This window comes from Carcharodon carcharias, chromosome 13, assembly GCF_017639515.1.
Source record: "Carcharodon carcharias isolate sCarCar2 chromosome 13, sCarCar2.pri, whole genome shotgun sequence".
In the NCBI taxonomy this organism is placed as follows: Eukaryota; Metazoa; Chordata; class Chondrichthyes; order Lamniformes; family Lamnidae; genus Carcharodon; species Carcharodon carcharias.
Genome location: NC_054479.1, coordinates 58,595,608 through 58,623,317, shown reverse-complemented (window position 1 = coordinate 58,623,317; position 27,710 = coordinate 58,595,608). Strand labels below are relative to the sequence as shown.

The window sequence follows — 27,710 nt, the reverse complement described above, 5'->3', positions numbered from 1 at the left end:
GTCGGCTTCCTTTTAAAGAGGATGGGGCAGCATTTGTTCCCGATGCCATTTCATGACAGACCTAAGGAATAAAAGACCTCAGGGAAATGTATGCTATTTGTACTGCCTGTGAGCATCCAGTAGTCAGCTCCTGTTTCATTTATTGCAATGATGTCATTTGCAAGGTATCTAAATTGAGCATTTTTTTTGCCTGTTCTCTTGTAATATTCTATGCCAGGATTTCAATAGGTACATTCTGAATGCAGCTCACACAGAGACAGATCAAGCTGGACCTTTCTGTGTTCAGACTTCCTACTGATACTGGGATCCAGACTGTGGTTCCAGTCACAGATGCTCTTGAAACATACTACCTGAAGGTTGGATCAAATGGTAACCAACTAAAATCAAACTTCCCCCTTTACATTCATCTACTTTCAACATCTCTGCCTGCAAGAATTGCACCTGCAATTCGAAGGGCAAGACAGCATGTCACCACTGCATGGACACAGTAACTGCCAACAGGCAGGCTTTAGAGGGTGGGACAGGTTTTACTAACATCTCTTCATGCTGTCTGAACAGTATTTTCTGCTGCCACGACATGCCATATCTTAGGTGCATCTGTCACCCACCCAGCAGATTGTTGGAATTGGAATCTGAACAGGAACGTAATGTAACAAGTAACTACCTGGCTCAATAGTTTACACTATTTAGGTGTCCCAATAATGCAGCTGTTTAATTTCCTATTTTGCATATCTGTTGACCCAACTTCATGTCCCAAGAGAATCTCACACTTTAATCCAGGACCCAGGTGGTTGATTAATTTCATTAACTTTACTGTTATTACTGTGCAGGGTTTATTTCATGACAACACAGCAGTGGAAAGTGATGATTTTAATCATGGAACATGTTTGCTTATGCTTTATTGTGGAGCCGCCCTTGAAATGCCTGTCACAAATTAACTGTGGTTCTGACATCTTTACTCTCAAAGCTGAATGAACAGGAGGCTCAGCATGGGAGTAGATCAAATGGGGAGAATGTCAATTTAAAAAAGGGTATCGTTGATAAACAATTTGCATTGTAATAAAATTCTAGTGTCCATTTTATAAAAGAAGCACTTTTTAATACTGTGAAAGCAGGAATGTTCCTATTTAGCTATGTGAGAAAGGCAGCTAAAGGGATTAGACTTTTCTGCAAAGAAAGGGGAGGGAATTGGGAATGAAATTTCAAGGGCAAATCTACATACATGTTTGCACATCTCCCTGCTGTTAATTTTGTTAATGCTTGTGAGCACGCTCGGTTATAGAATAATACAAAGGCTGAAGGATTAAAAGGGGAGAGAAATGATTCAGAACACAATGAAAAATTAAATTGGAAAGAACCAAATGATCTGGTAATAAATAAGCTGCCTCCCTATTTAATTGGTTGAGGTCCTGTTGCCACCATTGAAAGGAGTTTGGGAAATTTTTGATATGTTGGACCATACAATATGCCAAGATGTAAACCTGGTAGAGTGGCTAAATAAGTGAATTTGCCTCCTCACATGACAACCACTCCTCATGACGGACAAACAGTGTGTCAGTGACAGCAGAGTGCTGTCCATTGGCCACTCAGGTGGTCATCTGGAGCTGAGGAGGTTCTGCAAAGAATTAGGGATGAGAACATGAAGGGGATAAACACAGACAAACATAAAAACAGGAATGTGCTGTGAACACTCAGTAAATCTGGCATCATCTGTGGATAGAGAAACAGAGTTAACATTTCAGGTTGATGACCTTCTATCAGAACCCAAAGTAAGGCTGCTTGACATCACAAAGTCCTTTCTCTTCAAAGGCAATGTACAATTAATCAGATTAAGGATTCAACCCATCTCATCCAATTGACACATGGGTTCAAATTCCATCGCAACAGCTCAAAGCAGGAATTTAAATTCAATTGATAAATCTGGAATATAAAGCTAGCCTCAGTAATGGTGACTATGGCAACTATCATTTAGTGTTGTAAAAACCCATTTGGTTCACTAATGTCTTTTAGGGAAGGAAATCTGTCATCCTTGCCCAGTCTGGCCTACACGTGACTCCAGGCCCACAGCAATGTGGTTGACTCTTACACTGCCCTCTGAAATGGTCTAGCAAGCCACTCAGTTCAAGGGCAATTAGGGATGGGTAACAAATGTTGGCCTTGTCAGCAATGCCCATTAAGGAACTAAGGAAAAAAATCTGATGAAATCTATAAATAACATGAAAAATGGATAAAGGTTAGCAAGATTCCTTATTGATCTACCCCCTCCATCCAGGTAAACAAATGTAATGCCAGGATACTCCTCTTCCTTCCAATACCATGCATGAAAAGGGCATTGGCAACCATGGACTTCCATTGGATTGGTCCATGATTATGCTTGGTGAAGTACTGCAGTGGGTTGCCATTGCCTTCCGCAGCATGGCTGACCAGGAAACTCTCCTGCTCTTACCACCTGCCATCAGGCATACTGGAAAGACTTACAGGCTGACCATCAACCTGTCTGCCCACATTATGAACACATCTTCAATGGCCATCAAGTCCTGAAGTAAACTCAGAGCTTCTGGTACAGAGGCAGAAACACTACCACTGTGCCACAAGACCTCCCTATATGCCAGGATACTGACCCAATCCAATAGTACAATAGTACATACAAAGTACAATTTTACGATACTGAATGGTTTTTTTTGCTCACAAGAGAATATACTAAAACCAGTGTCAACCAAGTTTTTGTGGAATGTTTTTGAATTACAAATTGGTCGTAAGATACCAAAAGATTCCTAGCACCACATATGCATAACAGTTAGGTTTTACTACCAGGTGTCAGATCATCTCCTTAATGAAGTGTCACATGAATTCACATTAACCTTGCAAGCTCCTCCAAAGCCAATTTTCATACTTTGAAATGAGAGATTATAAAGACTTCCCAGACCCTTTCCTATGGCCCAGCATGTTTACCCAGTAGTAAATGAGTACAAAAGCTAGGAAGGTTCCAGTTATCAGATCTAAGATGTGCTGCGTTAGCCAATCTCAGCCAGGGCAGTGGCAGATGTGATAAAACTGACCGTGCAGAGGGTGCAGTGCAAATTCACCAGAATTAGACCAGAGTTAAAAGGGTTAAATTATAAAATTGCACAGGCTAGGATTATATTCCCTGGAGTAAAGAAGATTAAGAATGATCTAATTGAAGTGCTTAAGATGGCTTAAAGAATTGATAGGGTTGATAGAAAGAAGCCATTTCCTCTGGTAACAGAATCCAGGATGGGGGAAAGAAATTTAAAATTAAAATGAGAACTTTCAGGGGTAATGTCAGGAAGCACAGGGTAGTGGAAATCCGGAACCCTCTCTCTCAAAAAACTGTTGAGGTCAATTGAAAAATTTAAAACTGAGATTGATAGTTTATTTTAGGTTTAGAGTATTAAGGGTTACAGATTCAAGCTGGTTGATCGAGTTAAGATACAGATCAGCTGTGATCTAACTGAATAGCAGAACAGGCTGAATGGGATGAATGGCCTACTTCTGTTCCCATGGCCTCATTGAACCTGAGGGGGAGGGCAGTGTTGTGTAGTGGTAATGTCACTGGACTAGTAATCCGGATGTCCAGGTTAACACTCTGGGCACATGGGTTCAAATCCCACCACCACAGCAGCCGGTGGAATTCAAATTCAACAAATTAATAAATCTGGAAATGAAAGCTAGTCTCAATGATGATGACCATGAAACCATCATCAATTGTTGTAAAAACCCATCTGGTTCACTAATGTCCTTTAGGGAAGGAAAGCTGCCATCCTTACCTGGTCTGACTTACATGTGACTCCAGACCTACAGCAATATGGTTGACTCTTAATTGCCCCCTGAAATGATAAGCCAGACAGATCAAGGGCATTTAGGGATGGGCAACAAATATTGGCCTTGCCAGTGATACCCATATCCCAAAGAATAAAAATAAATCCTGAGTTACAGAAGGGAATACTGGCCAGGATGTAGCATTATATTCATGAAGAGTTGGGTTTCGCTGTGATACCCTTTTAATTCCTTCTGTAGTTAAATAGCCTGCCTGCACTGACTCAAGGTGCACACACAGATTGGGCCAAATTTTGTGTGGAGGCATGGGGTCCCCACTCCCTGGTGCAAAAGTCAGGGTTAGAGTTAGGCATTTTATTGCCATCAATCCTTTCAATGGCTTCAGACAAACATTCGGAAAAGAAGTCTAGCCTCCAAGAGCTGCCTTTCTTTTACCAGCAGCACCACCAGAGCAGTTGCCACTACTGGAATTCCAGGCAATCCCCTGAAGAGGAGGAGCCAGGAGTCCAAACAAGAGTAAGTCCAAGGACTTACTGAAGGGCCGGGGAGGGAGGTGGGGGCTGAAATTGACAGAGCCTCAGGGAGAGGGGAAACACAGAGGTGGGGGAGAATGCCTTAGGGACAAGACCTCTGACGGCACAGAATACCTGAACAGGATGCACTGCCCCCCATCACCTCCCCCACTCCCGACTCCCCACTGGCACGGCCACAACTTGGTTTGAGATGTCCCTGCCACAGGCAAATCCCATTGGTAGAGAGAGGAGGCCTTCAAGTGTGCTAACTGGCCACTTAAGGGCCTCAGCTGGTCATTGGAATTCCAGTAGTGGCAACTGCTCTGATGGCACTGCTGGTAAAAGAGAAGCAGCTCCCGGAGGTTAGACTTCCTTTCTGAATGTTCGTCTGAAGCCAATAAAAGGATTGATGGCAATAAAATGGCTGCGGGCCAACTCTAACCCTAACTTTTGCATCAGGGAGAGGGGACCCCTTACCCCATACAAAATTTGGCCCAATCTGTGTGTGCACCTTGAGTGCGCTACCTGATGCCTGCCCTGCCGTGGGTGAAATACCTGCAGGGCAGGCAGGCAATGGGCAAAGCCACCACCATGGTGCCCAATTTTATGCCCTCTATTACCTCCTATCCAGCTCCCATGGGAGTGTAAAATTCAGCCCATAATGGCCAATTGGGTGGTACCATACAGCAACAAGGGATCAATGCCTTCTGGTGAAAAGGAAAGTGGAAAAAAGAGACCAAGCTGTTTGTAGAATCACCTTTAAGTTTCTAAGAATTTTCTCAATGGCAATTTTCTAAGATTAGGAATCGAACTAGCAATCGCAAGCCAGAGTTCAAGGCCTGAATTTTTGCTGTTGAGTCTGGAGTGAAGAGTCGGGAAAATTCCCAGCTCCGCAAACCCAACTCTGGAGAAAGTGCCTTGTAGAGTTGGATTTTCATTGCAGGGGATTGGCTCTTAACTGGAGTAGGGCCTGCCACCCCTAGAAATAATGTGGAGGCAGTCACAGGAGCTGCTGGGTGCAGAGGTGGGCAGTGTGAAAGACCTGTCTCAGTCTTCTGGCACTTTATCCCAGTTGCAAAAATAAAGAATAAAACAAAAAGCAGGCCTCCAGCACTCACTCCTCACACCCCCACTGCACACTCCCCATGCCCTATCCATGCTACTTCATGGCTGCAATCCATGCCCCCATACCCTCCATGCCAACCCATGCACTACCCAGCCACATGGTCCCTCAGAACCCTCCATGCTAATCTATGCCCCTCTACCAACACCCTTTATTAACTCTATGCCAACTTAGGGCCAACTCATGCCATCCCATGCCCCCCCACCTGCCACCCTTTGCTCTTATACCCTTCATGCCAACTCACCCAGTATCCACCATAAACAGAGCTCAGGACCCATGCTGAGATGAAATAAACGAAAATTCTAAGTGCGGAGTCATCCCAGATTTGCACTAAGTGCAGTAACAGGCGGGAAAAACAATATTTTACCCACCAGCCACAATGGCAGCTTCTCACGCCATATTAGCTAAGCCTGTCGCATTAATTATGCATTCCTGGGAAACATACCATTTCCATGGGAGGCAGGCTCACATGCACCCGCCACGCCATCACCGCTTCATCATGCTGGGCGTCATATTTAAAGTGCACACATTTCAGTGCTTCCAGCTCAGGACTGCTGCATGGAAGACATAGCCCCAAAGGCAAAAATACTGTAGCCTACAGGTTCAAAGGCGTGTCCCTTGAGCACCTTTTGAACACAGTGGAGGCCTGCTAAGATGCCCTCTACCTTAGCTCTGGCTGCAGGATGGGCAGCAACATCACCTATCTGGCTTGGGAAGCAGTGGCAAAAGTGATCAGTGCCAACACCCTGCAAAAGAGGACAGCCACCCAGTGCTGCAAGAGGATGAATGATCTCCTTCATTCCAGCAGGGTAAGTCACTCGTCTGATCCTCAGACACTCAAAAACCCATCACACATCCGCAGGGCCCTCACTCACTGCCAGTTCAAAGGACATCACCATTCACTTGCTCACACATACCTTCATTGTCCTTATCCTGTCCATGGGACCACCCACAATCCACACATGCCAAACATACTTATCAGCTGGCTTAGCAGGCGTAGTGCTTACACTCTCTCTCCATCTCTATTCATGCAGAACAAACTGGCACACAACAAGAGGGAGAGGTCGCAGACTAGTGGAGGAGTGCCTGAAATTAAGGTCCTTGCAGACTTTGAAAACAAAGCCATCCACCTGGCCAGTGAGGATCTGGACCACTCCTGTGCTGCAGGTGAGGTCGGCGCTGCTCTACCAAGTGAGGATCCAGCAGTGCAACATCCATCAGACAACCATGCTGTGAGCGATGTGTCCTGTTTCACAGGCCACTACCATGCACTAATTATCTCTTCTTGCTTTTGCAGGTACATCTGGGAAACAGCTGACAGAGTCTACGACCCAGGGCCTCCAATCAAGCCCCAAAGGAACCTCTGAAGTGGAATCTGAAGGCACCCTCCTTGAAGTCCTGTCACAGTGCTCACCCACACCCTCCACCAGCACAGAGACACACACCTCAGTGAGATCTAGCTTTACAGTAGCCTCGGGATAACAATCTGAGGAGCACATTGCACTTTCTGATCCAAAGCAAGCGGTGGCAGGGAATTCTCAGGTCCCCAGCACTGGGAAGACAGCTGCAGGCCAGGAAGTTGCTAAGCATGAGTGAGATATCGAGCCTCTGGACTCAGCCATGTCTCAGCTGCTGCAGCTGCAAAGGCAAACTCTGGAATATCAGGAAGGGATGTCTGCTGCACTCCTCAGTTTGCAAGGCACGATGGAGGAGTCTGTCAGTCTTCAGACTGAGGTGCTGGTGCTGGCATGCCAACACACCGAAGTTAACACTGGCAGGATAGCGGCCCCCATGGAAACCTTGGTCCAGGATATCCCTCCTGCACCGCTGCGCGAGCTGAACTCCATCTCTGACACCATAGTTGGCCTCCAACTGTGTGTACGCGGGAAGGGTGGGGGTGTAGCTCGATCTCACTACAACTTCCCCTTCTCCTCAAGGAGTCAGCCGGGGCCCTCGAGCACCCATAGGGAGCAGGATCAGCAGGTGCACACCCCAGGGTCATCCACCCAAGCGACTCCAGGTGTGTCCAGCCCATCCGAATCTCCTCTTCCCGTGACCCCAGCAGCTCCAGTTCAACAGCTCGAGGAGGGTTCCATTACCACACAGCAGGACCCTGAAAGCAGGCCAGGGCCCTCCAGGAATTCACCAAAGCTCCTTAGACAGCACATTTCAAACCCATGACCACTACCAGCTAGGAGGACAGGGACAGCAGATAGATAAAAACATAAGAAATAGGAACAGGAGTAGACCATACAGCACCTTAAGCCTGCTTCGTCATTCAATAAGATCATGGCTGATCTTCTTGTGTTTCAATTTCCACATTCCCATTCAACCCCAATAACCTTTGATTCTCTTGCCTAACAAGAATCAGTCCACCGCTGCCTTAAAAATATTCAATGACCCCGCCTCCACCACCTTCTGAGGCAGAGAATTCCAAGTCGCCCCTCTGAGAGAAAAAATTTCTCCTCATCTCTGTCCTAAAAGGGTGACCCCTAATTTTAAAACAGTGCCCCCTAGTTCTGGACTCACCCACAAGAGGAAATAATGTCCTTTCAATGTCCACCTTGTCAAGGCCATTCAGGATCTTGTATACTTCAATCAAATCATCCCTCACTCTCCTAAACTCCAGTAGAAACAAACCCAGTGTGTCCTCACAAGATGTGCCCAATCTTTCCTCATAAGACAACCCACTCATTCCAGGTATCAATCTGGTAAACCTCCTCTGAACCGCCTCCAATGCATTTACATCCTTCCTTAAATAAGGAGACCAAAAACTGCACAGTATTCAAGGTGCGGTCTTACCAATGCCCTGCATAACTCAAGCATAACATCCTTACTTTTATGTTCAATCCCTCTCGTAATAAAGGATAGCATTCCATTAGCCTTCTTAATTACTTGCTGTACCTGCAGACTAACATTTTGTGACTCGTACTAGAACACCTAGATCCATCTGCACCTCATAATTATGCAGCTGTTCTTCATTTAACTAATACTCTGATTTTTTGTTTTTCCTGCCAAAGTGAACAACGTCACATTTTCCCATGTTAAATTCCATTTTCCAGATCTTTGCCCACTTACTCAACCAATCTATATCCATTTGAAGCCTCCTCATGTCCTCTTCACAACATACTTTCCTACCTACCTTTGTGTCATCTGCAAATTTAGCTACCATTTCTTCACTCCCCTCATCTAACTCATTGATATAAATCACAAAAAGTTGAGGCCCCAGTACAGACCCCTGCAAGACTCCACTCGTCACATCTTGCCAATCAGAAAAAGACCCATTTATGCATACTCTCTGCTTTCTGCCAGCCAGCCAAACTTCTATCCATGCTAATATGTTACCCACTACACATGCGCTTTTATTTTCCATAATAATCTTTGATGCGGCACTATATCAAATGCCTTCTGGAAATCTAAGTACAGTATGTCTACTGGCTCCCTTTATCCACTGCGCACGTTACTCCTTCAAAAAAATTCCAATAAATTGGTTAAACATGATTTTCCTTTCACCAAACCATGCTGACTCTTCCCTATTGTCTTGAGCTCTTCTAAGTGCTCAGCTGTAGCCTCCTTAATGACCGATTCTAATAATTTCCCCACAACAGATGTCAAGCTAACTGGCCTACAGTTTCCTGTTCTCTGCCTCCCTCCCTTCTTGAATAGTGGGGTTATATTTGCTACTTTCCAATCTGATGGAACCTTTCCAGGATCTAGCAAATTTTGGAAAATTAATGCCAGCGCGCCAACTACCTCATTAAACACCTCTTTTAAGACCCTGGGATGTTGTCCATTGGGACCCGGAGACTTGCCAGCCCACAGCTCCATCAATTTACTCATTACCATTTCCCTAGTGATTTCAATTTCACCAAGTTCCTTTCTCCCATTCACCTCCTGATTTGTAGCTATTACTGGAATGTTCTTTGTATCCTCTATAGTGAAGACCGAAGCAAATTATTTGCTCATTTCTTCTACCATTTCCTTATTATCTACTATTAACTCCCCACTGTCGCTCTCTAGAGGACCAACACTCACTTTACTTACTCTTTTCCTTTTTAAATACTTGTAGTAACTCTTGCTATCGTTTTTACATTTCTAGCTAGCTTCCTCTCATGTCTAATTTCTTTCTCCTGATTAACCTTTTAGTCATGCTCTGCCATTCTTTATATTCTGTCCAATCAACTGTCCTGCCACTTATCTTTGCAGAGTTGTATGCTTTTGCCTTAAATTTGAGGCTTTCATTAACATCTTTAGTTAAACAAGCATGGTGGGTCCTTTAGAATTTTTCTTTATAGTAGGAATGTACTTATTCTGAATATTCTGAAATATCCCCTTAAATGTCTGCCACTGCCTGTCTATTGATCTATCCTCTAACCTAGTTTCCCAGTTCAATTCAGCTAGCTCAGCTTTCATCCCCACATAGTTGCCCTCATTTAAGTTGAAGATACTAATCTTCAATCTCCTCTTCTCCCTTTCAAACTGGGTGTAAAATTCAATCATGTTGTGGTCGCTGCTACCTAGGGATGCCTTTACTCTGAAGGCATTAATTAATCATGTCATGTTACACAATATCAAATCTAATATAACCTGCTATCTGGTTGGTTCCAGAACATGCTGCTCTAGGAAACTATCTCAAAAGCATTCTAAGAACTCCTCATCCAGACTACTACTGCCAATCTGATTTTTCCAGTTTGTGTGTAGATTAAAATTACCATGATTATTTATCCCTTTATCACAAGCACACAATATTTTCTCTTGAACGCTTTGTCCTACACTGTGGCTACTCTTAGGGGGCCTGTAGACCACTCCCACTAATGACTTTTTCCCCCTTCTATTTCTCATCTCCACCCAAACCAATTCTACATCCTGATCTCCTGAACCAAGGTCATCTCTAACTATTGCCCCAATGCCCTCTTTGATTAACAGTGTTACCCCTCCACCTTTACCTAGCTTCCTATTCTTCTTGAATGTAATGTACCTGTCAGTATTAAGGACCCAGTCTTTATCATCATGCTGCCACGTCTCCGTAATTGCTAGCAGACCATATTTATTTATTTCAATGTGGGCCATCAATTCATTTACTTTGTTATGAATGCTACGTGCATTCAGGCAGAGAGCCTTCAGTTTTGTCTTTTTATTACCTTTATAACATCTAGTCTTGACTGTTGATGTATTCTTAGGTTTTTTTTCTCTCTGTCCCTTTCTGCCATTCTCTGACCCTCATTTCTCATATTGCTATTTTGCTCACCTGTCTTGACTCTACACCTTGAATTGCTACCTCTACCCTAACTTGATCCCTCACCTCTCTTGTTTAGTTTAAAACCCTCTTTCCTTCCCTAGTTAAGCGATCTACAAGGACACTCATCCCAGCACGGTTCAGGTGTAAACCATCGCAACGGTACAACACCCACTTTCCCCAGTACTGATGCCAGTGCCCCACAAACCAGAACCTACTTCTCCCACACCAGTCTTTGAGCCACGCTTTCATCTCTGTAATCTTATTTGCCGTGCCAATTTGCACATGGCTCAGGTAACAATCCTGAGATTATTACCTTTGAGTTTTTGCTTCTTAATTTGGTACCATCTCCTCATACTGACTTTGCAGAACCTCTTTCCTAGTTCCACCCATGTCATTGTTACCTACATGGACCATGACAACTGGATCCTCCCCCTCCCACTGCAAGTTCCTCTCCAGCCCTGAGCAGAAATCCCGAACCTTAGCACCGGGCAGGCAACGTAGCCTTCTGGATTCTCGCTCTTTGCTGCAGAGAACAGTGTCTATCCCCCTCACTATAATATCCGCTACTACCACTACATTCCTTTTTGCTCCCCCCGCTTGAATGGCTTCTGTACCACATTGCCATGGCCAGCCAGCTCATCCACCTTGCAGACTTCGCTTTCATCCACACAAGTTGTGAGCACCTCAAACTTGTTTGACAACTGCAAAGTCTGAGGCTCCTCCACTACTCTCTGCTCGGTCCCATGCCTCACTGATGGTTACATCCTCCTGTCCCTCACTGCTGACCAAAACAGGTGACCCTTTTGTAAGAGGTGTGACTGTTTTCTGGAACAAAGTATCCAGGTATTTCTCCCCCTCCCTTATGTTGTGCAGTGTCTGCATTTCAGCTTCCAAATCAATAATCCTGATCCGGAATTCCTCAAGCTGCTTACACTTATTGAAGACATGTTTGTCATGGATCGCCTTGCCATCTAAAAGCTCCCACATCTCACACCTGTCCCACCATTCTAACTTATGTTATTTAATTTACTTTAATTACTTTCTTCCTATGTATGCTACAATTTACTGTGTTTATTGAATGCTAGTACCACTGACAACTAAAGTTATATGCTTCTTAGCTACAAGTTATGTCTTCGCGCTCTTTTACCGTGTCCCTGCCGCTCTCCTCACGGTCTTTTATCCACCACCTGGAAGTTCCCCTCCAAGTCACTCATCATCCTGACTTGGAAATATATCGCCCTTCCTTCACTGTCGCTGGGTCAAAATCCTGGAACTCCCTTCCTAACAGCACTGAGTGTACCTACACTTCATCGACTGCAGTGGTTCAAGAAGGCAGCTCACCACCACCTTCTCAAGGGCAACTAGCAATGGGCAATAAATGCTGGCCCAGCCTGCGAAGCCCACATCCCGTGAATGAATGAAAAAAAGGTGTTGGCCCTCCAGAGGATGCCTGTCAAGGTCATCATGGACAAGGCATAGCAGTCAGCAGGCTGCCTCCACATCCTCTGTGGATGACGGGGGAGCACCAAGACATAGCAGCAGGGTTAGAAAGGTTAAGAAGATGTTGTTGCACAGCCTGGGCACAGGTGTTCATCACTTGTACATAATATTCACTATTGTAAATAAACTCTCAACAATGTCTCTCTGCCTATGGTTCCTTGTTCTGATGAGCAGTGTTTGTGTCACTCAGATGTGAAACCTTTCTGCACAAGATAAAGGCAGGTGTCTCAATCCAGGGCCTCTTCCCTGTGTTTTATGCAGCCTTCAGACCAAAGTTTGGTCCAGCCTCACACTCCTTGAACAGATTACTGATGCCTGCAACTCGATGGTGCTTCTCAATGCTGCCAGAATGTCATGGATGAAGAGTTCTGTCATTCGCTCTGTGTTCTCGCAGTACCTTTAAGGTGGGACTGGCCCCATTTCTTCAGCACCTGTGGCTGGTGACGCTGTGCTCCTGAAGGGGTCAGGTGCTGAAGGCAGAAAAAGGATGTGTTGCTTTTAAAGTTTCATGACTGTGTCTCTATGATACGACCCTGACCACAGAACGCAGGAGGAACTTAGAACAATCACCATCACTAAAGAAAAAGTACTGAGCAACCAATTGAGATTAAAGGGTGACAAGTCCCCAGGACCTGATGGCCTACATCCCAAGGTCTTAAAGGAAGTGGCAGCAGAGATAGTGGATGCATTGGCTATAATATTCCAAAATTCCGTGGTTTCTGGACAGGTTCCAGTGGATTGGAAAAATGCTGATTCAAAAAGGTGGGGAGGCAGAACGTAGGAAACTATAGACTGGTTAGTTTAACGTCTGTCGTTGGGAAATTGTTGGAATCCACTATTAAGGAAGTACTAATGGGACATTTGGAAAATCAAAATGCAATCCATCAGTGTCAGCATAGTTTTATGTAGAGTAAAATGTGTTTGACTAATTTGCTAGAGTTCTTTGAAGATGTGATGTAGTATATCTGGACTTCCAGAAGGTCTTTGATAAGGTGCGGCACAAAAGATTAATACACAAGTTAAAATCACACGGAGTTAGGGGTAATATATTAGCTTGGATAGAGGATTGGCTAACCAACAGAAAGCGGAGAGTCAGGATAAATGGGTCTATTTCTGGATGGCAAGCAGTAACTAGTGCGGTGCCACAGGGTCGGTCCTTGGGCCCCAACTATCTACAATCTATATTAATTACTTGGATTCAGGGATAGAAGGTACTATAGCTAAATTTGCAGATGATACCAAAATAGGTGGGAAAGTAAGTTGCAATAAAGGAATATGAAATTTACAAAAGGACATGATAGGTTTGGTGAATGGGCCAAAATTTGGCAGATCGAGTTTGATGTGGATAAGTGTGAGGTTATCTATTTTGGTCGGAAGATTAAAAAGGCGACTTATTATTTAAATGGAGAGAAACTTCAGAATGCTTCAGTGCAGAGGGATCTGGGTGTCCTCGTGCATGAATCGCTGAAAGCTAGTATGCAGGTACAGCAGGTAATAAGGTAGGCAAAAGGAATTTTGACATTTATTGCTAAAGGAATAGAGTATAAAAATAGGGAAGTGTAGTTGCAACTGTACATGGCATTGGGAGACTGCACCTGGAGTACTGTGCACAGTTTTGGTCCCCTTACTTGAGGAAGGATGTGGTTGCATTGGAGGCAGTTCAGAGGAGGTTCATTAGATTGATTCCAGAGATGTGGGGCTTGTCTTATGGGGAGAGAATGAGCAGTTTAGGCCTATACTTGCTAGAGTTTAGAAGGATGAGAGGCAATCTAATTGAGATATATAAGATGCTAAAGGGGATAGACAAAGTAGACATGGAGCAGATCTTTCCCCTTGTGGAAAATTCTAGAACGAGAGGCCATAGTTTTAGATTAAGTGGTGGTAGATTTAAATCAGAGATGAGGAGGAATTACTTTTCTCAAAGGGTCGTGAATCTGTGGAATTCACTACCTCGGAGTGCAATGGATGCCGGGACGCTGAATAAATTTATGGAGGAGATAAACAGATTTTTAATTAGTAACGGGTTGGAAGGTTATGGGGAGAGGGCAGGAAATTAGAGTTGAGGCCAAAATGAAATTAGCCATGATCATATTGAATGGCAGGGCAGGCTTGTGGGGCTGAATTGCCTACTCCTGCTCCTAGTTCTTATGTTATATACTCAGCCAGACAAGAGTCAGACATTCTCAGAGTCTATGTGAAGATCAATGGAGTGTCCTCACTGCATACCATCATCATCCTCCTGCAATTGACTCCCTATTAGGGACTCCACTGCATGTCCATGAGAGGAGCATTATCTCAGAGGGTATGTGTGCTGCCATAAGCCAGGCTGGAGTCAAACCTTCATAGATGCAATATGAGGATCTATTATGTCTCCTCATTGCATGTGGTCATCATCCTCCATAAATCTAGCAGCTTTGAGGGCCTCAAGAGCGCACCTGTCTCATTTGGCCAGTGGGAGGGCCTCATTGCCGTTATTGTCATCTTCAAGGACTTCCTCACCCTCACTCCTGTCGGCGTCCTCCTCATCAGAGGAGACCTCCAGTTCCACCTCACCTCAGCCAGCTCCTCTCCTCGTTCCAGTATCAGGTTGTAAAGGGCACAGCAAGCAATGATGATGCATGACATCCTCTGTGGACCATATTGCAGGACTCCACCAGACCGGTCCAGGCACCAGAACCTCATTTTCAGCATCCCGATGGTTTGCGCCATTAAGTTGCAAGTTGCAGCATGATCCTTGTTATACCTTTGCTCTGCTGCAGTCTGAGGCCTCCGCAAGGGTGTCATCAGCCACATCCTCTGTGGGTATCCCTTGTCCCCAATGATCCATCCCTGCAGCCTCTGTGGACCCTGGAAGACGTTAGGGATCCGTGACTGACTGAGAATGTAGGAGTCGTGGGCACTCCCTGGAAACCATGTGCAGACCTATAGGATGTGTTTGTGGTGGTCACACACTTGATGCATGTTCAGCGAATGGAAGCCCTTGTGATTGACATAGCTGACCACTTTTGCGACAGAGATCTGAGCACGACATGAGTGCAGTCGATGGCACCCTGCACCTGTGGGAAGCCCAAGATCTGGACAAATCCAATTGCTCTTGCATCCTGGCTCTCCAGGTCCTGGGTGAAATGCACAAATTTATGCGCCTTCACGATGATGGCATCCTTGGCCTCGTGGATGCATTTGTGGGTGGAGACTTGTGATAACCCACAGAGGTCACCTGTGCCCTGAAAGGAGCCACTGGCATAAAAATTGAGTGCTGCGCCCACTTTCACAGCCACTAGCAATGGAAACCCTCCGTGTTCCCATGGCGCCAAATCCTGCAGTAGCTGGCAGATGTGACCGGCCAGTTCCCTAGACATGCGCAGACTTTGGCGACACTAGTTCTCAGTCATCTGCAGGATTGAAAGGTGGCATCTACAGACTCTGGGTCCAGCTAGGTGGCGACAAGTGGCACTTTGGCAGCGTGTGCGGGAGCCCCAGCCACCCCTTCTTCCTGAGGGTGCTGCAGCAATGCACCTCAGTCGCTCTCTTCTCCATCATTTTTGCTCTCTGTATGCCACGAGGCATGCAGTTAGTTCACCAGGCTCCATGCTCCTGATGTACCCCTCCTGCAGGATGAAAGAAAGAGATGCATGGGTTAGCTTGGGTGTTCTAAGAACCTCTCTTGGTTAAGTCTGAAGGCCCTTTAAAGCATCCCAGAGAGTGCTGGACACCACTTGGATAGCCAGAGTTTAGTGCACTGCATGGCTGCCCGAAACACCACCAACCTCTACCCCACTCCACATGACTGATTGATGGCAGCTCTGCCTATTGGACTGCATGCTGTGCTCTCAGCTCAGACACAGGCATTCTCCTAACCCACACTGCAAGGCTGCACTGTTAGCTTGAACCATGAGAGAGACTGGTACAAACTGGGATGATGACATTGCAAGGGGCTATAAGAGCCTCCACCAGTGATTGCTCCACGACCAACTTTAGCAAGGAGATTGTACAACGTGCCCAGTCGTCCAACTGTTCTGCAATCCACTAAAATGCTCATTAGCTTGCAGTCTGTGCCCGAGGGGTGAAAAGCTCTGGAGCATTTGATGGCACTTTCATGCCTCTGCGTTGCTTGAGCAGGCAGATAAGTTAGAGACCCGACTCCAAACATATCAATGTGGCTGAACTGTCTCAGTTGCAGAGGAATGATCACTTTATACAAGATTTCCCTAATGCATGCCCACTTCCCTCCCCCCACCCTGCAGGTGCTTGTGCACTACCTTCAACTGCAAGGCAGCCCTTGCCCCCTCCCCCACAAGTCGCCGCAACCTTGAAGTCCAACAAGTAACCCTCACGAGCGCCGCACAACATTACTGTGCACTCACCTCTGCATTCCTCCCAAAGTGCAGCCCACCAAGTGCATGCCATATATATGCTGTTGCAAAACACGTTTGAACCTGAGAATTTGCTCAGTCTCAATAACTCAGAATGATATGAATTTAAAATACTGAACCTTCATAATACGTCTTTATAACAGTCTTGATAATGCACAGAATCTTATGGAGATGATGGGGGTCTTGGCTGTAGAGCTGGCAGGAACCCTGTGTCACCTTTTTCAGGAAAGGTCTGCCGCATCGTGCTGCACGCAGGCACTTGACAGGCAGTGGTGATGTCCAAAATAGTCTGTACTAAGTTGAAGTAATGAGATCAGCTCTTTTTATTCAGAATAATAAGTAATAAAGTTAAACAAGCTTCTCATTCCTGATTACCATGAAATGAACTCCACAAATTCCTTGATCGTTTTGCTCTGAATAATCACCTACTAAAGATGCTGCTGCGTTAAAATCAAGCCATATCATTAGCAGATGGATGCTGGAATGACAGCATATTAGAGCGATGGGGTAGAGTTTTACTGATTTACAGCCCGACAACAGGGGAAATGTGTGTCCCTGGCATGCACGTGCAGCCGGTGGACTTCCCCCTGAATTTTATGGGTGGCAGCCTGCCTCTGAGAGCTGCCGGCCCAATCAGAGGCTGATAGCTCAGCAGCCTCAGCAACACCACCAAGGGCAGTGACTATTGCACTGCTGCCTTCAGCATGTAGGGAAACGGTGGTGGGTCGATCTGCACCTAATTGCCCAGAAGGAAAATGTTTCCAAGACCAGTTCGGACCAGTATTCTTATTTCCCAGTTTTTACTCTTTTTTTCTGGGTGGGCCATTATTTATGCATTCCTCTTTGGGGAGGCAGCCTTTCCAATTCTGCCCCACCTGATGGCGGGACAAGGTCAGGGAGCCAATCCAACATGGCTCCCCGTGATTTTACCAGCCACACCACGCTGCCCACCCAACACCCAAAGCCTCCTGGGAGCCTTAAGGTCCACGTTGATAAATCAAAAGCTGCTCTAAAAATGTAATTAATGCTAGTGCTATCTCAGGGATAACTGCACCGCTCAACACATGAAGTGTAAATAACCTGTAGCATAGCACCACAACATGTAACATTAAAGTTAATGGGCACAAAATAATTGACAAACTCATGCCAAAACCGCCATTTCTCACAGCACAACAGGGAGGTTACATTGATATAGTAGCCCAGTGGTTACCGTACTGGACTATGACTGCAAAATTCAATAGTGCCCAGAAATGAGGTAACATGGATTGCGATGCTTGACTAACCCATGCCTGTAACTTTTGATACAGGCGGTGCACAAGCTTTGTGCTGCTTGCTTATTAGAATGATTATCGTATGCAGCCAGTGCTAAAAGCTATTGAGTGACTGCATGCCTGAGCAGGGGATGCAAAATCATGACAGGCTATCACGAGTTCATAAGGACAGAAGAACATATGAGCATATTAATTAGAAGCAGGAGTAGGCCATTCAGGGCCCGAGCCCACTCCGTCATTTGATAAGATCGTGGCTGATCTGATTGTGGCCTCAGCTCCACTTTCCATCCTACCCCTGATATGCTTTGATTCCCTTGTCAACCAAGAATCTGTCTAACTCAGCCTTAAAAATATTCAATGACCTACCCTCCACTGCTCTCTGGAGAAGGGAATTCCACAGATAAAAAACCCTCTGGGAGAAAAAAATTCTTATCTCCATCTTAATTGGGAGATCTCTTATTTTTAAACTGTGTTCCCTAGTTCTAGTCTCTCCTACAATGAACCCTCACTGTACTATTTCCAATGCATTCCTTGCTTAAATACGAAGACCAAAACTGCACGCAGTACTCCATTTGTGGTCTCACCAAAGCTCCATACAATTGCAGCAAAACTTCTTTATTTCTGTACTCAAATCCCAAAAGCCAACATGCCATTTGCCTTCCTAATTGCTTGCTGTACCTGCATGCTAACTTTCTGTATTCATTGTATGAGTTCACCCAAGTCCCTCTGAACATCAATATTTACAAGTTTTATTCCTTTCAAAAAATATTCTGCTTTTCTATTCTTACGACCAAAATAACTTTACATTTCCCCATGTTATACTCCACCTGCCATCTTGTTGCCCGCTCACTTAACCTGTCTATGTATATCTCTTTTCAACTTCTCAGCATCCACCCTGTCAATTCCTCTCAAAAACACAAGAAATAGGAGCAACGGTAGATCGTATGGTTTGTCAAGCCAGCTCTGCCTTTCAATACAATCATGGTTGATCTTGGGTTTCAACTCCACTTTCCCATCTGCTCGCCATATCCATGACAGAATAAAAGTCTGTCTACCTCAACATTATAGTCAACGATGGAGCATGCAGAACCATCTGGGGAAGAAAATTCCAAAGGTTCACAACCCTTTGAGTGAAGAAATTTCTTCTCATCCCAGTCCTAAATGATGGACCCCTTATACGGAGACTGGGACCCCATGTTTTAGATTCCCCAGGCAACGGAAACAACATCTCAGTGTCTACCCTGTCATGCCCCCTCTGAATCTTGTAAGTTTCAATAAGATCACCTCTCTCTGTTCTAAACTCCAAAGAATATAGATCCAATTTACTTAGCTTCTCATCATAGGACAACACTCTTATCCCAGGAACCAACCTAATGAACCTTTGCTGTACTATCTCCAATGCAAGTTTCTCCTTGCTTAAATATGAAGACCAAACTGCACACAGTCCTTCAGATGTAGCCTCAACAAAGCTCCATACAATTGCAACCAAAACTTCTTTTGCATGCTAACTTTCTGTATTCCTTGCATGAGTACACCCTAATCCCTCTGAACATCAACATTTACAAGTTTCAGGCCTTTCAAAAATATTCTGCTTCTCTATTCTTTTGCGACCAAAGCAAATAATTTTACATTTCCCCATGTTATACTCCACGTGACAATTTGTTGCCTACTTACTTAACCAGACTATATATATCTCTTTTCAACCTCGCTGTGTCTTCCTCACAACTTACAATTCCATCAAGCTCAAGTTAGCCTGGACTTTTTAAAGTCAGCCTGCACCTCTTAAAAGCTAAATGCATTTTGGTTGAGCAGATGTTGAATGTCATTCAGAAAATGATTTTGACGTTGAAAAGAGACAAGAATGACACAAGTTGCAGAGGGCATGCTCCAAGATTTTCTGAAGCTGCACTGGATTTAAAGGAGAGGAGAAATGTCATCCAATCACAAAGGCCAGGAAGCCCTCAAAACAAACCACAAGCAGTGGTACCAAAGAGCCATGGCAGTTAATGTCAGGAGTCTAGTCCCTGGATGCAATGCTATAAGAAGTTCAATGACCTCACATGAGTGGTCGAGGTCAGCAACTATAGAAAATGGTTCAGCAGTATCTAACTGGCGGGAGACAGAAGTTTCTGCATGCCCTAACCCCCATGGAGAAGCCAATGTTCACTATCATTGGAACAGTCATGACTGAGGCGCTGACAGCAGCAGGGCTGAAACCTTTAAAGATGACACTATGATCATAAATAAACATCCACCTCACACCCCACTTCTCTTTCATCCCACAATCTCCTCTGATTTACAAGCTAGAAGTTTGCACCTCTTGCTTTTCACCAAATGTCACTCGCCCACAAACCTAGCCTTATGCCTTTCTCTGTTCAGATGCCCAAGAACTGCAACCTGTCCAGACTGTGCTGGAAGAGCATGAGGTGAAAGAGCAAGAGGTGGAAGACAGTGATGACAAAGAAGAACTGTCACTTGCTGTTAGATCTGTAGGCACCAGCCCAGACACTAACATTGGACATAATTGAGAGAATAGCTTAGAGATGAAATTTGCATATGCTGAGAGCCAAGGCAGATGACAAGGGCTGCAGAGATACCAGTTCACTGAAGGAGGAGATTGTACATAAGTTTTGCTGCAGAGGATTCAGATGAGGAGTTCAATGGAGTAGTTTACTGAAAAAGGCTGATCGGTATGCACAATCTAATGCTTGGTGCATTGGCAGTACAGTTGAAAAACCTGGAATTCATGTCAAGCAGCATGGAGGACTCCTGCATCAACTTGACATGGAGTTTAGCACAGAGCTTGAGGCCCATCCTTCCCAGTGTTGGAGTGGTTGCCAACTCCATTAGCACACTTGTGGACCTAATGGTGGCTGGTGCCTCAGGTTCCATTGTATCAGAAGCATAAGTCACCTAATGTCCACATGTTGCAGTGGAAGCTCAGACTAAAGTCATGCAAACTCAGTTTGCTGCCATCCAGGCTCAGACTGATGTCATCATGGTTGCAGGTACCAATGTTCAAAGAGGCTAGCTCATTGCCCAGGCAAGGGACAGTGGCATCATGGAATCTTCGCAGGATGACAGCATTTGACCTCCCATCATTATCACTCTACCAGTGTCCTTGCTATTGCCTGACAGCCAACCAGCTCAGACTGTTGTCATCCATGCTGAGATGGTATGGCCTGAAGCCGGGTCATATAGGGCCTGGGCTGCTCAATGTCATCCTCCAAGGCTATCTGCAGTCTCCCCGGCTGAAAGTCAGCAGCTTTCCATCAGACATGCTGCAGCTACTGGGGTAGCGCTGAGTGGTACTACAAGGACAGGCAAAAGCACATAGAATATAAGCACGAAGGGAATGCATTGAGATGATTAGTTTATGCTTATATGTAATAGGGAATGGTTTGATTTATAAATTTATTTTGGTATATTTATTTTAAGGTGGCTTTTATTTTTGCACTGTGGTCAAGTGAATGCTAACATGGTGTGGGACTGTTGGTTAATGGAGAATTGGAGTTGCCCTTACTGGTTTCGCAGTGAGATGGATTGATCACAGACCGCCCAACTAGAATGAGACTGTTTTGAGTACTTCATCCCTTCCTCCACCTCCTCCTCTACCTTCTCTTCATCCTCCTTCTTATGGTGGCCTCAAATGCAGATGGCACGATTGACTGCCACTGGATGAAGGCATTATGACTACTGCCAGGATACTAGGCACTGACTTGCCAAATAAGCTGCGCGTGGTCACATATCAGCTGGACGTCAAGAGAGTGAATCTTTTCGGTTGCATAGCATTTCAGAGTTGACATGCGGCACCCACAAAGCGACGTGTTTGCAGTCAATGGCACCCTGCACATGGGGAAAACTCAGTCCTCATGAAGCCATGTGCTCACTCTGCCTGCTTCCTTCTGCTCAGATAGGATGAAATGTATTCAGCTCTCTTAGACTACAGAGCCTCAGTAACGTCCAGATGACAGATGGCAGAGTACACTAAAATAGGTGGGAAAGTAAGTTGTAATGAAGAAATAAGAAATTTACAAATGAATATGGACAGGTGAGGTGAATGGGCCAAAATTTGGCAGATGGAGTTTAATGTGGATAAGTGTGAGGTTATCCATTTTGGTCAGAAGACTAAAAAGGCAACTTATTATTTAAATGGAGAGAAACTTCAGAATGCTTCAGTGCAGAGGGATCTGGGTGTTCTCGTGCATGAATCGCTGAAAGCTAGTAATGAGCAGGTAATGAGGAAGGCAAATGGAATTTTGACATTTATTGCTAAAGGAATAGAGTATAAAAATAGGGAAGTGTTATTGCAACTGTACATGGCATTGGTGAGACTGCACCTGGAGTACTGTGCACAGTTTTGGTCTCCTTACTTGAGGAAGGATGTAGTTGCATTGGAGGCGGTTCAGAAGAGGTTCACTAGATTGATTCCAAAGATGCGGGGCTTGTCTTATGAGAAGAGATTGAGCAGTTTAGGCCTATACTCGCTAGAGTTTAAAAGAATGGGAGGAAATCTAATTGAGGTATATAAGATGCTAAAGGGGATAGACAAAGTAGACGTAGAGTGGATGTTTGCTCTTGTGGGGAATTCTAGAACAAGAGGCCATCGTTTTAGGCTAAGGAGCGGTAGATTTAAATCAGAGATGAGGAGGAATTACTTTTCTCAAAGGGTCATGAATCTGTGGAATTCACTACCTCAGAGTGCAGTGGATGCCTGGACGCTGAATAAATTTAAGGAGGAGATAAACAGATTTTTAATCAGTAACGGGTTGAAAGGTTATGGGGAGAAGGCAGGAAATTGGATTTGAGGCCGAAATGAGATCAGCCATGATCATATTGAATGGCAGGGCAGGCTTGTGGGGCTGAATTGCCTACTCCTGCTCCTAGTTCTTATGTTCCCTGATGCAACAAAGAACAACAAACTGCAAGAAGTTGCAAACGTCGCCAGCCTAACCTGAAAAGGAACAAATGCATACAAGTTTGTGGTCACAGCTGCATCCAAAGCCACTGGCAATACCATCCTCGCCCTGCTCTGAGGTTGCAATTGTGGTTGCAGGAGGTGGCAAATTTCATTGAGATCAGCATCACTGGAGTGGAGATATACATTGTCGCTGCTGAGTTCAGGTAGAAATATTCCCTAAGGACCCTGGGAAAATATAAGAAAGTGAAAACATAAGTATATAAGAAATTGGAGCTGAAGTACAGTATCCAACCCTTCACACATGCTCTTCTATTCAATAAGACCATGGTTGATCAACTAAACCTCAACTTCATCTTCTGGCACCAACCCTAAATCCTTTAATCCACTTAGTATTTAAAACTCTATCGATCTCTATCTTCAATGACTGAGCATCCACAGCCCTCTGGGATAGAGGATTCCAAAGGTCCACAACCCTTCAAGTGTTTCTCCTCATCTCAGCTCTAAATGGTCAACCCCTTATTTTGAAATGTGACCCACACTTCTTAGCTCTCCAGCCAAAGCAAAACATCTTGCCAGCATCTACCCTTTCAACCCCCTTTAGAGATCACCTCCCATTCTTCTAAATTCTAGGGAATATAGGCTCACCCTACTCAACCTTTCCTTTTGGAACAATGCCCCCATCCCAGGAATCAGTCTAGTGAACCTCTGTTGCACTCCCTCCAAGGCAAATATGTCCATCCTTAGGTAAGGAGACCAAAACTGTACACAATACTCCAGATGCAGTCTCCCTAAGGACCTATATAATTTCAATAAGACTTCCTTACTCTTCTGCTCCAAACACTTTGTATTAAAGGCAAACGTACCTTCCTAATTGCTTGCTGTACTTGTATGTTGACTTTCTGTGATATGAATACACAAACACCCAGGTTGCTCTGAATACCAACATTTCCCAGTCTTTCACCATTTAAAAAACTGCCTGCTTTTTTATTTTTCATCACAATTTTATTTAAATTCATTTTTACAGGATGTGGGCATTGGAGGCTAGGCCAGTATTTATTGCCCATCCCTAACTGCCCTCAAGAAGGTGATATGAGCTACCTTCTTGAACTGCTGAAGTCCCTGTGGTGTGGGTACACCCACAGTGCTGTTAGGGAGGGAGTTCAGCTCTTTGTCCATGCTAGGGAGGGAGTTCAACTCTTTGTCCATGTTTGAACCAAGGCTGTAATGAAGTCAGAAGCCAAGTGACCCTGGTGGAACCCAAATAAGCATCAGTGAGCAGCTTATTACTAAGTAAATGCTGCTTGATAGCACTCTTCATGACTCCTGCCATCACTTTGCTGATGATCAGGAGCGCACTGATGAGACAGTAATTGGTCAGGTTGGATTTGTCCTGCTTTATGTGTACAGGACATACTGGGCAATTTTCCACATTGCCAGGTAGATGTCAATGTTGTAGCTGTACTCGAAGAGCTTTGCTAGGGGCCCTCCAAGTTCTGGAGCACAAGTTTTCAGTAGTTTGCTGAAATATTTCAGGACCCTTAGCCTTTGCACTATCCCAGCGCCTTCAGCTGTTTCTTGATATCGTGTGGAGTGAAATGAATTGTATGAAAACTGGCTTTGTAATGCTGGGGACCTCTAGAGGAGGCTGAGGTGTAACGTCCACTCGGCACTTCTGGTTGAAAATTGTTGCAAATGCTTCAGCCTTATCTCTTGCACTGTTGTACTGGAGTCATCCATCATTGAGGATGGGGATATTTGTGGAGCCTCCCCCTCCAGTGAGTTGTTTAATTGTCCAGCACCATTCAAGGCTGGAAGTGGCAGGACTGCAGAGCTTAGATCTGATCCATTGATTGTGGAATCACTTAGCTCTGTCTATCACTTGCAGCATATGCTATTTGAAACGCAAGTAGTCCTTAGTTGTAGCTTCACTAGGTTGACACCTCATTTTTAGGTATGCCAGGTGCTGCTCCTGGCATGCCCTCCTGCATTCTTCATTGAACCAGGATTGACCCCCTGGCTTGATGGTAATGGTAGAGTGGGCGATATGCTGGGCCCTGAGATTACAGATTGTGATTGAGTACAATTCTGCTGCTGCTGATGGCGCATAGTTCCTCATGGATGCCCAGTCCTGAGTTACTAGATCTGTTTGAAACCATCACATTTAGCACGGTGGTAGTGCCACATAACATGATGGTGGGTATTCTCAGTGTCAAAACAGTACTTTGTCTCCACAAGGACCATGCGGTGGTCAGTCCTACCAATACTGTCATGAACAGATGCATCTGCGGCAGGCAAGTTGGTGAGGATAAGGTCAAGTATGTTTTTCCCTCTTATTGGGTCCCTCACCACATGCTGCAGGCCTGCTTGGTCTGTGGTGGTGCTACTGAGCCACTCTTGGTGATGGACATTGAAGTTCCCCCATCCAGAGTATATTCTGCGCCCTTGCTGCCCTCAGTGCTTCCTCCAAGTAATGTTCAACATGAAGGAGTACTGATTCATCAGCTGAAGGGGCGGGGTGGTGGGGGCACCACACGGTAATCAGCAAGAGGTTTCCTTCTCCATGTTTGGCTTCATAGGGTCCGGAGTGGATGTTGAGGACTCCCAGGGCAACTCCCTCCCAACTGTATGCCACTGTGCCACCAGCTCTGCTGGGTCTGTCCTGCTGGTGGGACAAGACATACCCAGGGATGGTGATGGTGGTGCCTGGGACATGATCTGTTCTGTGGCTTTGTCATGCTGTTGCTTGACTAGTCTGTGAGACAGCTCTCCCAATTTTGGCATAAGCCCCCAGATATTAGTAGGAAGGTCTTTGCAGGGTCAACAGAGCTGAGTTTGCCGTTGTCATTTCCAGTGCCTACATCGGTGCTGGGTGGTCCATCCGGTTTCATTCCTTTTTATTGACTTTTTAGGGGTATGATACAACTGAGTGACTTGCTAGGCCATTTCAGAGGGCATTTAAGAGTCAGCCACATTGCTGTGGAGTCTGTGGAGTCACATGCAGGCCAGATCAGGTGAGGACAGCAGGTTTCCTTCCCTTCAGGGGATTAGTGAACCAGATGGGTTTTTACGGCAATTGACAATGGTTTCATGGACATCATCAGACTTTTAATTCCAGATTTATATTGAATTCAAATTCTACCATCTGCTCAGAGCATTACCCTGGGTCTCTGGATTACCAGTCGAGTGACAATACCACTACGTCACTGACCCGCTTGCAGCGTTCTTAACCATTCATTTAACCTGTCGATATCACTTTGCAGCCTCTTAGCATCCTTCTCACAGCTTTCTAGATTCAAGTATTTTCCTGCGTACTGATGTCAGGCTAACCGCTCTGTCAGTCTCTGTTTTTTCTTTCCTTCCTTTGGTTGAATAGTGGGTTTATGTTTGCTAGCTTCCAATCTATGGGGACTATACTAAAATCTAGGTAATCCTGGAAGATCAAAACCAAATGACACGGAACCATACCTTACAGATCATGTCCCAGGCACCACCATCACCATCCCTGGGTATGTCCTATCCCACCAGCAGGACAGACCCAGCAGAGATGGCGGCACAGTGGTATACAATTGGGAGGGAGTTGCCTTGGGAGTCTTCAACATCTCCTCCGGACCCTATGAAGTCAAATATAGAGAAGGAAACCTCCTGCTGATTACCAAGTGCTGCCCGCCCCCCCACCATCAGCTGATGAATCAATATTCCTTCATGTTGAACACCACTTGAAGGAAGCATTGATCTGTAGCTAACCTCTTTTAGAACCCTAGGATGCAAGCCATCTGGTCCACAGGACTTGTTGACATTAAGTCACATTAATTTATCCAGTACCTTTTCTTTATTAATAATATTCCTAAATTCCTCAATCTCATTAAATATTTGGTTCAACAGTATTTCCAAAATAATTTTTTGTCTTCTACTGTGGAGACAAATAAAGTGGGCTGGATTTTCATGGAGCTAGGATGACTCCAGAGGCCTTTAAAAATACAGTTGAGATCTGGATATGGAAGTCCTACCCTATTTCTGACAGATTCCATTTTTGCCAGTAGGGGAAAGTGGGGGTGGAGTATAAATCACAGATGGGAAACCCAAATTCAGCAGGGCCACTTGAAATTAGTGCTGAGTCAAACAGCCTAGTTCTGTTGAAGGGTCATGAGGACTCGAAACGTCAACTCTTTTCTTCTCCTCCGATGCTGCCAGACCTGCTGAGTTTTTCCAGGTAATTCTGTTTTTGTTTTGGATTTCCAGCATCCGCAGTTTTTTGTTTTTAGACCTTAGTTTAGCTGTTCCAAGGGCCTTAGGCCACAGTATGGGAGTTACGAATTGATGGAGTAGATGTAAACTCTTGTGAAGGGTGGACAAAGTTCGATTAAGGATCATGTTCTGAATTGATTTAAATCCACAGCACTTTAAAAACAAAAAGGATCTAGACAGCAGCAGTTAGAGTTAAAAAAAAGACATACTGCTGAATTGGAATAATTAACAGACTATCTGGTGTAGCTCTGGATAGACCATCTGTTCCAGCAGTTTGAATAGACTTCATTATTGACATTTCATCAAGGATTTTATTACAGCTGAGCCCATTATGAATGCTTGGTTCAGTTTCAAAAGCTCAAAAAGCACATATCACAGAAGGGTAGCCGAGTTCACATTTTGACTGACAGTTTTAAGAGGGTATTACATGATCAGATGTCTTTGATATGGTTACAAAATTGAATTTTGTTTGTTTTACAACAGATTGTCCATTTAAGAGCTTTTAAATTCTTTCAATGGGTTCCATGAATGAGAGCTTTTTTCAGTATCAAGTGTGTATGAGTGAGAACTTGAGTATGTTGTTGGAACTTTATCTTTTTCTCTTCTTCACAATGCTCCTGAGGTCTTTTTCAAAAATTCATTCATGGGATGGAGCTGTTGCTGGCTAGGCCAGCATTTATTTCCCACCTCTAACTGCCCTTGAGAAGGTGGAGTGAGCTGCCTTCTTG

The 27,710-nt window shown here is 44.9% G+C and overlaps 2 protein-coding genes across 2 annotated transcripts in view; one reads left to right on the top strand and one right to left on the bottom strand.

Moving 5' to 3' along the window:
- The window catches only part of rsph14 (radial spoke head 14 homolog), an 876,175-nt gene that overhangs the window by 454,212 nt on the left and 394,253 nt on the right, over positions 1 to 27,710 (bottom strand). The gene's annotated exons all lie outside the window — the stretch shown is intronic.
- The window catches only part of gnaz (guanine nucleotide binding protein (G protein), alpha z polypeptide), a 315,345-nt gene that overhangs the window by 705 nt on the left and 286,930 nt on the right, over positions 1 to 27,710 (top strand). The gene's annotated exons all lie outside the window — the stretch shown is intronic.